Source organism: Berghia stephanieae, chromosome 14 (genome assembly GCF_034508935.2).
Source record: "Berghia stephanieae isolate SIO BIC M18660-M18661 chromosome 14, UCSD_Bste_1.3, whole genome shotgun sequence".
NCBI lineage: Eukaryota > Metazoa > Mollusca > Gastropoda > Nudibranchia > Aeolidiidae > Berghia > Berghia stephanieae.
Genome location: NC_088373.1, coordinates 4835606 through 4846293, shown reverse-complemented (window position 1 = coordinate 4846293; position 10688 = coordinate 4835606).

Here is a 10688-nt window from a genome sequence, read left to right as displayed (position 1 = left end):
GTGGGTGTGAGTGGAGCAGGCCAATATGTTGGTACAGAAGATCTATGAAGTGATGGAAAAGTGCCAGAAGACATAGAATAATTTTTTTTATTCGTGTGTGAAGATCGCGGTCCAGATGGTGAGAAGGATCTAGAATACTTGGTTTGAACGATATTTGTTGGATAGCTCACACGGTAGGCACGTCTCACCTGCCAGGCGGAGTTGTCGTACCAATAAGGTCGCAGGTTCAAACCCCACCACCGCCGCGAAAAAAAAAAAAAATAAATAATTTTATTCTCTATTGTCTTCTGGCACTTTTCTACTCACTTCATATCTTGTTGTTACCAACATAAGTGCCTGCTCCACTCACTTTTCTGAATTAAAAAATTCACCCCATACACCGGAGCATACTCAATGTCTCAATCGTTTCTATGTTATATGTTTGTGTTGAGAATATTGGCTATTAAGCTTAACTGCTGGTCAAAATTACTTTGCGATGGTGGTGAACGAATCGGCGGTCTCAAGAAGTGGGTGAGAGAGGGATCTAGAAATGACTTTGGGTTTGAAACGAATATTTTTGTGTTCGTGGATAGCTCACACGGTAGAGCCACGCTCTCACCTGCCAGGCGGAGTTATCGTACCAATAAGGTCGCAGGTTCAAACCCCACCACCGCCGCGAAAAAAAAAAAAAAAAAAAAAAAAAAAAAAAATTCTCTATTGTCTTCTGGCACTTTTCTACTCACTTCATATCTTGTTGTTACCAACATAAGTGCCTGCTCCACTCACTTTTCTGAATTAAAAAATTCACCCCATACACCGGAGCATACTCAATGTCTCAATCGTTTCTATGTTATATGTTTGTGTTGAGAATATTGGCTATTAAGCTTAACTGCTGGTCAAAATTACTTTGCGATGGTGGTGAACGAATCGGCGGTCTCAAGAAGTGGGTGAGAGAGGGATCTAGAAATGACTTTGGGTTTGAAACGAATATTTTTGTGTTCGTGGATAGCTCACACGGTAGAGCCACGCTCTCACCTGCCAGGCGGAGTTGTCGTACCAATAAGGTCGCAGGTTCAAACCCCACCACCGCCGCGAAAAAAAAAAAAAAAAAAAAAAAAAAAAAAAAATTTATTCTCTATTGTCTTCTGGCACTTTTCTACTCACTTCATATCTTGTTGTTATCAACATAAGTGCCTGCTCCACTCACTTTTCTGAATTAAAAAATTCACCCCATACACCGGAGCATACTCAATGTCTCAATCGTTTCTATGTTATATGTTTGTGTTGAGAATATTGGCTATTAAGCTTAACTGCTGGTCAAAATTACTTTGCGATGGTGGTGAACGAATCGGCGGTCTCAAGAAGTGGGTGAGAGAGGGATCTAGAAATGACTTTGGGTTTGAAACGAATATTTTTGTGTTCGTGGATAGCTCACACGGTAGAGCCACGCTCTCACCTGCCAGGCGGAGTTGTCGTACCAATAAGGCCGCAGGTTCAAACCCCACCACCGCCGCGAAAAAAAAAAAAAATTTTTATTCTCTATTGTCTTCTGGCACTTTTCTACTCACTTCATATCTTGTTGTTACCAACATAAGTGCCTGCTCCACTCACTTTTCTGAATTAAAAAATTCACCCCATACACCGGAGCATACTCAATGTCTCAATCGTTTCTATGTTATATGTTTGTGTTGAGAATATTGGCTATTAAGCTTAACTCCTGGTCAAAATTACTTTGCGATGGTGGTGAACGAATCGGCGGTCTCAAGAAGTGGGTGAGAGAGGGATCTAGAAATGACTTTGGGTTTGAAACGAATATTTTTGTGTTCGTGGATAGCTCACACGGTAGAGCCACGCTCTCACCTGCCAGGCGGAGTTGTCGTACCAATAAGGTCGCAGGTTCAAACCCCACCACCGCCGCAAAAAAAAAAAAAAAAAAAAAAAATTTATTCTCTATTGTCTTCTGGCACTTTTCTACTCACTTCATATCTTGTTGTTACCAACATAAGTGCCTGCTCCACTCACTTTTCTGAATTACAAGATCTTAGTGTGACTTTAGTACGGAGGGCACTGCGATATTTCTTAGTTCATCTGGGATTAATTCGGCGTCATCTGAATCCAGAAATTTTTTATATGTAGGGAGATCCTGGTTCAGGGTAGTTACTATTGATGTTGGTGGTTTCCATACATATTTGTTGCCATGAAGGAAATATTCTGCCATTGCAATTTGGGCTGGGATGTTATCTTATTGACGTAAGATGTGACCAAATAGCCCCCATCGCTGTTCTTTTATTATTGTACTCAGACGATTTAAAGGGAAAATAAATATCATCTCCATGAACTGTAATTTTACATTTGACTGTTTCTCATTCCAAAAGAAAAATAGAAAGCAATTCTGATAATAGATAGGATAGATAGATAGATAGAATAGATAGATAGATAGATAGATAGATAGATTAGATAGATGATAGATAGATAGATAGATAGATAGATAGATAGATAGTAGATAGATAGATAGATAGAGTAGATAGATAGATAGATAGATAGATAGATAGATATAGATAGATAGATAGATAGATAGATAGATTAGATAGATGATAGATAGATAGATAGATAGATAGATAGTATAGATAGATAGAGATAGATGATAGATAGATAGATAGATAGATAGATAGATAGATAGATAGATAGATAGATAGATAGATAGATAGATAGATAGATAGATAGATAGATAGATAGATAGATAGATAGATAGATAAGATTAGATAGATAGATATTGATAATGATAGATAGTATAGATAGATAGATAGATAGATAGATGATAGATAGATAGATAGATAGATAGATAGATAGATAGATAGATAGATAGATAGATATGGATAGATAGTAGATAGATAGTAGATAGATAAGATAGATAGATAGATAGATAGATAGATAGATAGATAGATAGATAGATAGAGATAGATAGATAGATGATAGATAGATAGATAGATAGATAGATGATAGAATAGATAGTAGATAGATAGATAGATAGATGATAGATAGATAGATAGATAGATAGATAGTATAGATAGTAGATAGATATAGATAGATAGATAGATAGATAGATAGATAGATAGATAGATGATAGGATAGATAGATAGATAGATAGATAGATAGATAGATAGATATGATATAGATAGATAGATAGAATTAGAATAGATAGATAGATAGATAGATAGATAGATAGATAGATAGATAGATAGATAGATAGATAGATAGATAGATAGATAGATAGATAGATAGATAGATAGATAGATAGATAGATAGATAGAAGATAGTAGATAGATAGATAGATAGATAGATAGATAGATAGATAGATAGATGTAGATAGATAATAGATAGATAGATAGATAATAGTAGATAGATAGATATGATAGAAGATAGATAGATAGATAGATAGATAGATAGATAGATAGATAGATAGATAGATAGATAGATAGTAGATAGATAGATAGAAGATAGATAGTATAGATAGATAGATAGATAGATAGAATAGATAGATAGATAGATAGATAGATAGAGTAGATAGATAGATAGATAGATAGATAGATAGATAGTTAGATAGATAGATAATGATAGAGAGATAGATAGTATAGATAGATAGATAGATAGATAGATAGTAGATAGATAGTATAGATGAAGATAGATTAGATAGATAGATAGATAGATGATAGATAGATAGATAGATAGTATGATAGAGTAGATAGATAGTAGATAGATAATAGATAGTAGATAGATAGATAGATAGATAGATAGATAGATAGATATAGATAGATAAAGATAGATGATAGATAGATAGATAGATGATAGATAGATAGATAATGATAGTGATGATAGATAGATATGATAGATAGATAGATAGATAGATAGATATGATATAGATATAGATAGATAGATAGATAGAATGATAGATAGATAGATAGATAGATGATAGATAAGATAGATAGATAGATAGAGATATGACGGTACGTGACTGGAGGATAAATCTTGATGTCTTTGTCCAGTTTTCCGACTTTATATCGTATGGATCAATGTCTTTCATGCATTCAATTTCTTCTTTGTAGCTTTTTTTTCGATACAGTCAGTGTCCATTGTTTTTAAAAAGGTTTGGTCGCCATTTTGAAGAATTCTATGGTTCAGTCAAGGGACTAAACCGTGTAAAATGTCAAAAATTAACTCCCTTACTCTTACCGCATACTCTCTATAGGGGATAGAAGTACCGTAAGTGACCTCCTGCCCATCATGGAAGTTTAAATGACCACACCCAGATATTTGGGTTAAATGCGGTAAGACTAAGGGAGTTAATTTTTGACATTTTACACGGTTTAGTCCCTTGATTGAAGCATAGATATTTGGGTCAAATGCGGCTATGTGGTCTAGCGGTATGACACTCACTTTCGGATCGGAAGGTCTCGCTTCGCGCATAGTTGAGTCCTTAGAGAAGTCTCTTTACTCGCATTCTCTCACCGTATTCAGGTGAAAGATGAGTACTTGGCCGTCAACAGCGTTGTCTCTATCCGAAAAAAAATGTAATATCGCCCGACAGGCGTCATTTTTCGTCCCAAATTTTACATGTTACAGAAAATTATGTGTAAAATTATAGATAGAATGAATTTGACGTCACTCCTGTCTTTGTTATTGATTTTTGCCATCCGCGTTTATGAGTAATTCTCACTAAACTAAATTATCCAGACAATAAAAGTTCGTTATACTTCCGGATGGCAATGTATGAGCGTCTTAGCCAAGCGCATAGTATCTATAGATTTATAATATGATTTGAGAATATCGTGTGATAACTAGTCACCCATTTACGCTATAAAAACAATAACAATGATCAGAGAGAGGTCGATTTCATTCACGTCATTGTTTACAAACAATCAACTATGTTTGTCCGAGCACGTGTGAAGGTGTGTCACCAATTCCATGTTTTGATTGGTCAAAAACCAACTGGTTAATACGCTTCAACAGTCGTAACGTCACTTCCCTCGTAATGACGCATGCACACTCCAGGTGGTTCAAAAAGACCTCTGGGCAGCCTCAGAGAGGACTGCTCAGAGAGGTGTAGCAATAATTATCTAATTTGTCAACACTATTTTCAAGTGTCGATATTTCTTTTTAAATAATAATAATAAAATAAAATAAAATAAAATTCCCTTTATTCATCCCCAATGGGAAATTTTTTCTTTAGGGTCTATGCCAAGGGAAGACTGGAATAACCCAGGCGTTAGCCGCAGTGTAGCGCCGCAAAGTGAGCTAGGGCTAGGTGACTTGCTCAAGGCCACACAATGCAGCGGCGGGTGATCGAACTCGTTACCTTTTGGGTACGAAGCAAAGACCGTACCGCTGAGCCACGCTGCCCCATTTTGACAACACAGCTGTGTGTCGGCGCGCTGCCGAAGAGTAAATGGGCCCCTTTTCTCATTATTCCGGCGTTTTCCTTTCAAATGTGACCCTTCGCCTCAAGACGGTACTAAGTCGGGATGATTAAGATGCCGAAAATTGAATTTATACTCAGAAATATCAGACTTGTGCTGAGTTTGTATGTTTTATTGAGGAGAATGGATACCATATTTTAGGGTGCTAATGCCAATAATTTATATTTTTGACCAGTTTAACATTTAATTTAATTCGGCTTTTAAGCATTTGGTTCATTCCGACATAATACCGTTTTGAGACGATGGGTCACAAATGCTTCCTTCACACTCGTCAGTAAGTTTGAGTAGTAGTGTCCAGTGAAAGTAAGACTCAGAGGCAGGGGGGTGGGCAAACACCATCCTATTTGTGACCCCTTGTCTCAAAACGGTATTAGGTCGGGATGGATCAGATGCTAAAAAGTAAAATTATAATTAAAGTGGTCAAAAATATGGAACGTTGGTATTTAGCACAGTAAAATATGATATTCCTTCTCCTCTATGAAGCATATAAACTCAACTTCAGCATGATATTTCTTGCTATAAATTCCATTTCGAGCATCTTAATCAACCCGACTTAATACAGTGTTGAGACGAAGGGTCACATTTTTAAAAGTGAAAAGTTGATTTACCACGGCTAAATAACAATTTATTTCTTCTTCTTTTTTTCAGTGAAATGATCCTTTTGATAGCAATCTGTCAGAATTGCACCACCCTGGTCTTACACAAGGGAAGCATCACTTTGTAACTTTTGCCTTTTGATAGCAATCTGTCAGAATTGCACCACCCTGGTCTTGCACAAGGAAAGCATCACTTTGTAACTTTTGCCTTTTGATAGCAATCTGTCAGAATTGCACCACCCTGGTCTTGCACAAGGAAAGCATCACTTTGTAACTTTTGCCTTTTGATAGCAATCTGTCAGAATTGCACCACCTGGTCTTGCACAAGGAAAGCATCACTTTGTAACTTTTGCCTTTTGATAGCAATCTGTCAGAATTGCACCACCCTGGTCTTACACAAGGAACGCATCACTTTGTAACTTTTGCCTTTTGATAGCAATCTGTCAGAATTGCACCACCCTGGTCTTACACAAGGGAAGCATCACTTTGTAACTTTTGCCTTTTGATAGCAATCTGTCAGAATTGCACCACCCTGGTCTTACACAAGGGAAGCATCACTTTGTAACTTTTGCCTTTTGATAGCAATCTGTCAGAATTGCACCACCCTGGTCTTACACAAGGGAAGCATCACTTTGTAACTTTTGCCTTTTGATAATAATCTGTCAGAATTGCACCACCCTGGTCTTACACAAGGGAAGCATCACTTTGTAACTTTTGCCTCCTTGGGATTGGGTTGAGAGTAAAACTATGTCATTTAAATTTTCTTAAGATTATAACATTTAAATTTTCTTAAAATTATAACATTTAAATTTTCTTAAGATTGTAACATTTAAATTTTCTTAAGATTATAACACTTAAATTATCTTAAGATTGTAACATTTAAATTTTCTTAAGATTGTAACATTTAAATTGTCTTAAGATTGTAACATTTACATTTTCTTAAGACTGTAACATTTGATTTTCTTGAGATCATAACATTTTATTTTCTTAAAATTGTAACATTCAGCTTTCTTAAAATTGTAACATTTATTTTTCTCAAGATTGTAACATTTGTGACCCTACGCATCAAAACGGTATTAAGTGGGGTTGGTTAAGATGTTGAAAATTGAATTTATAGCCAGAAATATCAGACTTGTGTTGAGTTTGTATATTTTATTGAGGAGAATGGATACCATATTTTAGGGTGCTAATGTCAACAATTTATATTTCTGACCAGTTTAACATTTAATTCGACTTTTAAGAATTTGGTTCGTTCCGACATAATACTGTTTTGAGACGATGGGTCACAAATATGCTCAATGCGCTTTACAAGGGGTCCCTGGTCAACAGCAACATTTAACATGTAGGACCGGACATTACATGACGCCTGTTAGAAAATATTACAATTTTTCAGACAAAGACAACGCTGTTAACGACCAGGTACTCATTTTACACCTGAGTACGGTGAGAGAATGTGAGTAAAGAGCCTTTTCCAAGGACTCAACTATGCGTCGAGCGCGAGGCTCGAACCCAGGACCTTAAGATCCGAAAGCGAGTGTCATACCACTAAACCACATAGCCGCACTTTGATCATCCCGACTTAATACCGTTTTTTGTCGTGACAGGTCACAAAAGAGAATATGTACTTTTTTTTTCCAGTGACATACAAAATTTCATACAGTCAAAATACAGTTAAGGAAAGAGGCTAAAATAAAGAAAAAAAAAAACAAAAAAAAAAAAAACAACTGATCTGGTTAGAATAATATAAAGTTTTGTTTATATTGTTATCATGATAATAAAACATTTTTCAAAATCGTTAACATTCGTATCAATCAAAACAAACAAGGTATTAATTAATTGCACAGATATGATATTAATCATTAACTCACTCAATCCTAGAGTTTTTTGCTACTTTCCAAAATTGAAAAAAAAATGTATTAAAATTGAGGATGTACATAGATCGTTTTATTCAACTACCATTAACATGTAAAAACTAAAAACATTAGCTTTGATATAATTTGTCTCCTCCTCCATAATTTGTCTCGTAAAGTAAAAGTAACATGGGGAAACCACGGATATAGTCGTTGTTAGGGTTGAATGAGTCAATAAAGTTAAGATTTCAGTCATACGTACACTGCATTTGAACTCTTCGTCTCAAAACGGTATTAAGTCGGGATGGATCAGATGCTAAAAAGTAAAATTATAGTTAAACTGGTCAAAAATATGAAACGTTGGTATTTAGCAAAGTGAAATATAATCTTCCTTCTCCTCTATAAAGCATTCAAACTCAACTTCAGCATGATATGTCTGGCTATAAATTCCATTTTCAGCATCTTAATCATCCCGATTTAATACCGTTTTGAGACGAAGGGTCACATTTAAGTTATTTAACTCAGTCAATCGTAGGGATTTTTGCTACTATTCAAAATGTGAGGATAGTTTAATTCAACCAGTCAGCATTAACATGTAAAAACTATTTTAAAAAAGCCTTGATACTGCGCCTACAATTTGTCTTAGAAAAATGCAATAAATAGGCATGGGGTAAAAGTAAAAGTAACCCGGGTGAACTACGGATATAGTCGGTGTTATGGTTGAGTGAGTTTAACGTGTATTTACTGAAATCTACTTACTTACAAGGTTAAAACACAGCCTTCTTAAACTCATCATCATCATCATCATCATCATCATCATCATCATCATCATCATCATCATCATCATCCTCATCATCCTCATCATCATCATCATCTTCATCAACATCATCATCATCATCATCATCATCATCATCATCGTCGTCATCATCATCATCATCATCATCATCATCGTCGTCGTCGTTGTCATCATCATCATCATCAAAATAAAAATAGTGATAATAATAATAATAATAATAATAATAATAATAATAATAATAATAATAATAATAATAATAAGAAGAAGAAGAAGAAGAAGAAGAAGAAGAAGAAGAATAATAATAATAATAATAATAATAATAATAATAATAATAATAATAATAACAATAATAATAATAATAATAATAATAATAATAATAATAATAATAATAATAATAATAATAATAATAATAATAATAATAATAATGATAATAACACTGATAATGATAATAATTATCTACTCAACCAAAAACAGTTGATTTAACTCTGTATCCGCTTAAATATGAGCTCAAATAATCGGACTTCACGGTCTTCATGTCGGTTTGTATGACCCATGGCCTCACCTCATCTCCGGACTCTAAGTGCAGAACTACACTTATCGACGACTGGTCTTGAGTCGAATTGTCCTCTGCGTAAACTGACCCCACGAATAGCTCGTTCTTTCTCAAACCAACACGAATGTACTCTGTACAAAAAATAATTAGATAAATAAATAAATAGACAAATAAATAAATAAATAAATAAATAAATAAATAAATAAATAAATAAATAAATAAATAAATGATAAATTTAGCTTTTATACAGAGCAATACATGTCCACTAAACATACTCAAAGCGTTGTATAGATAGTTCGAAGTTGACGTCACGCAGAAGTTTGTTAATGTTTTTTGCCATCCGCGTTTATGAGTAATGCTCACTGAACTGTATTACCCCGACTATAAAAGGTCATGGATACACACAGTTTTGTGTGTTGGTTCGTTATACTTCCGGATGGCAATGTTATGAGCTTCTTAGCCAAGCGCATACTATCTATACAGAGCAATAAATATCCACAAAACGTACTCAAAACAAGGTAAAGATAGTTCGAAGTTGACGTCACTCAGGTCAGATTTTTTTTTCTTTTTTTTTTTTTTTTTGCCATCCGCGGTTATGAGTTATTCTCACTGAACTGTATTAACCTGACTATAAACGTTCATGTTTACACACAGTTTTGTGTGTTGGTCCGTTATACTTCCGGATGGTAATGTTCTGAGCTTCTTAGCCAAGCGAATATAATCTATAGATAGTATGCGCTTGGCTAAGAAGTTCACAACATTGCCATCCGGAAGTATAATGGACCAACACACAAAACTTTGTTTAACCATGAACCTTTATAGTCTGGTTAATACAGTTTAGTGAGAATCACTCACAAACGCGGATGGCAATATATAATAACAAAGGCTTGAGTGACGTCATCTTCTTTCTATCTTTCAGTTCATGACCAACAGCAACACATAAGATGAACAACAAGACATGACGCTTGTTAGGCGATATACTTTTGTTTCCTACAGAGACAACGCTGTTAACGGTCAGTTACTCATTTTATACCTGAGTATGGTAAGAGAATGTGAGTAAAGAGATTTTTTCAAGGACTGAACTATTATGCGCCGAACGAGGCGTGAACCCAGGCACTCACGATCCGAAAGCGAGTGTCATACCACAAGTTCTTATAGCCGCACAACTCTGTAAGAAATATCAAATTAAGAAATAAAGAAAAAATAAATAAATAAAATTGAGCTTTATATAGCGCAATATCCACTAAATGTGCTCAAAGCGCTTAACAAGGGGTCCCTGGTCAACAGCAACATAATTTAGCATGTAGGACGGGACATGACGCTTGTTAGGCGATATTACAATTTTTCCTACAGAGACAACGCTGTTAACGGTCAGTTACTCATTTTATACCTGAGTATGGTGAGAGAATGTGAGTAAAGAGCTTTTTCCAAGGACTGAAC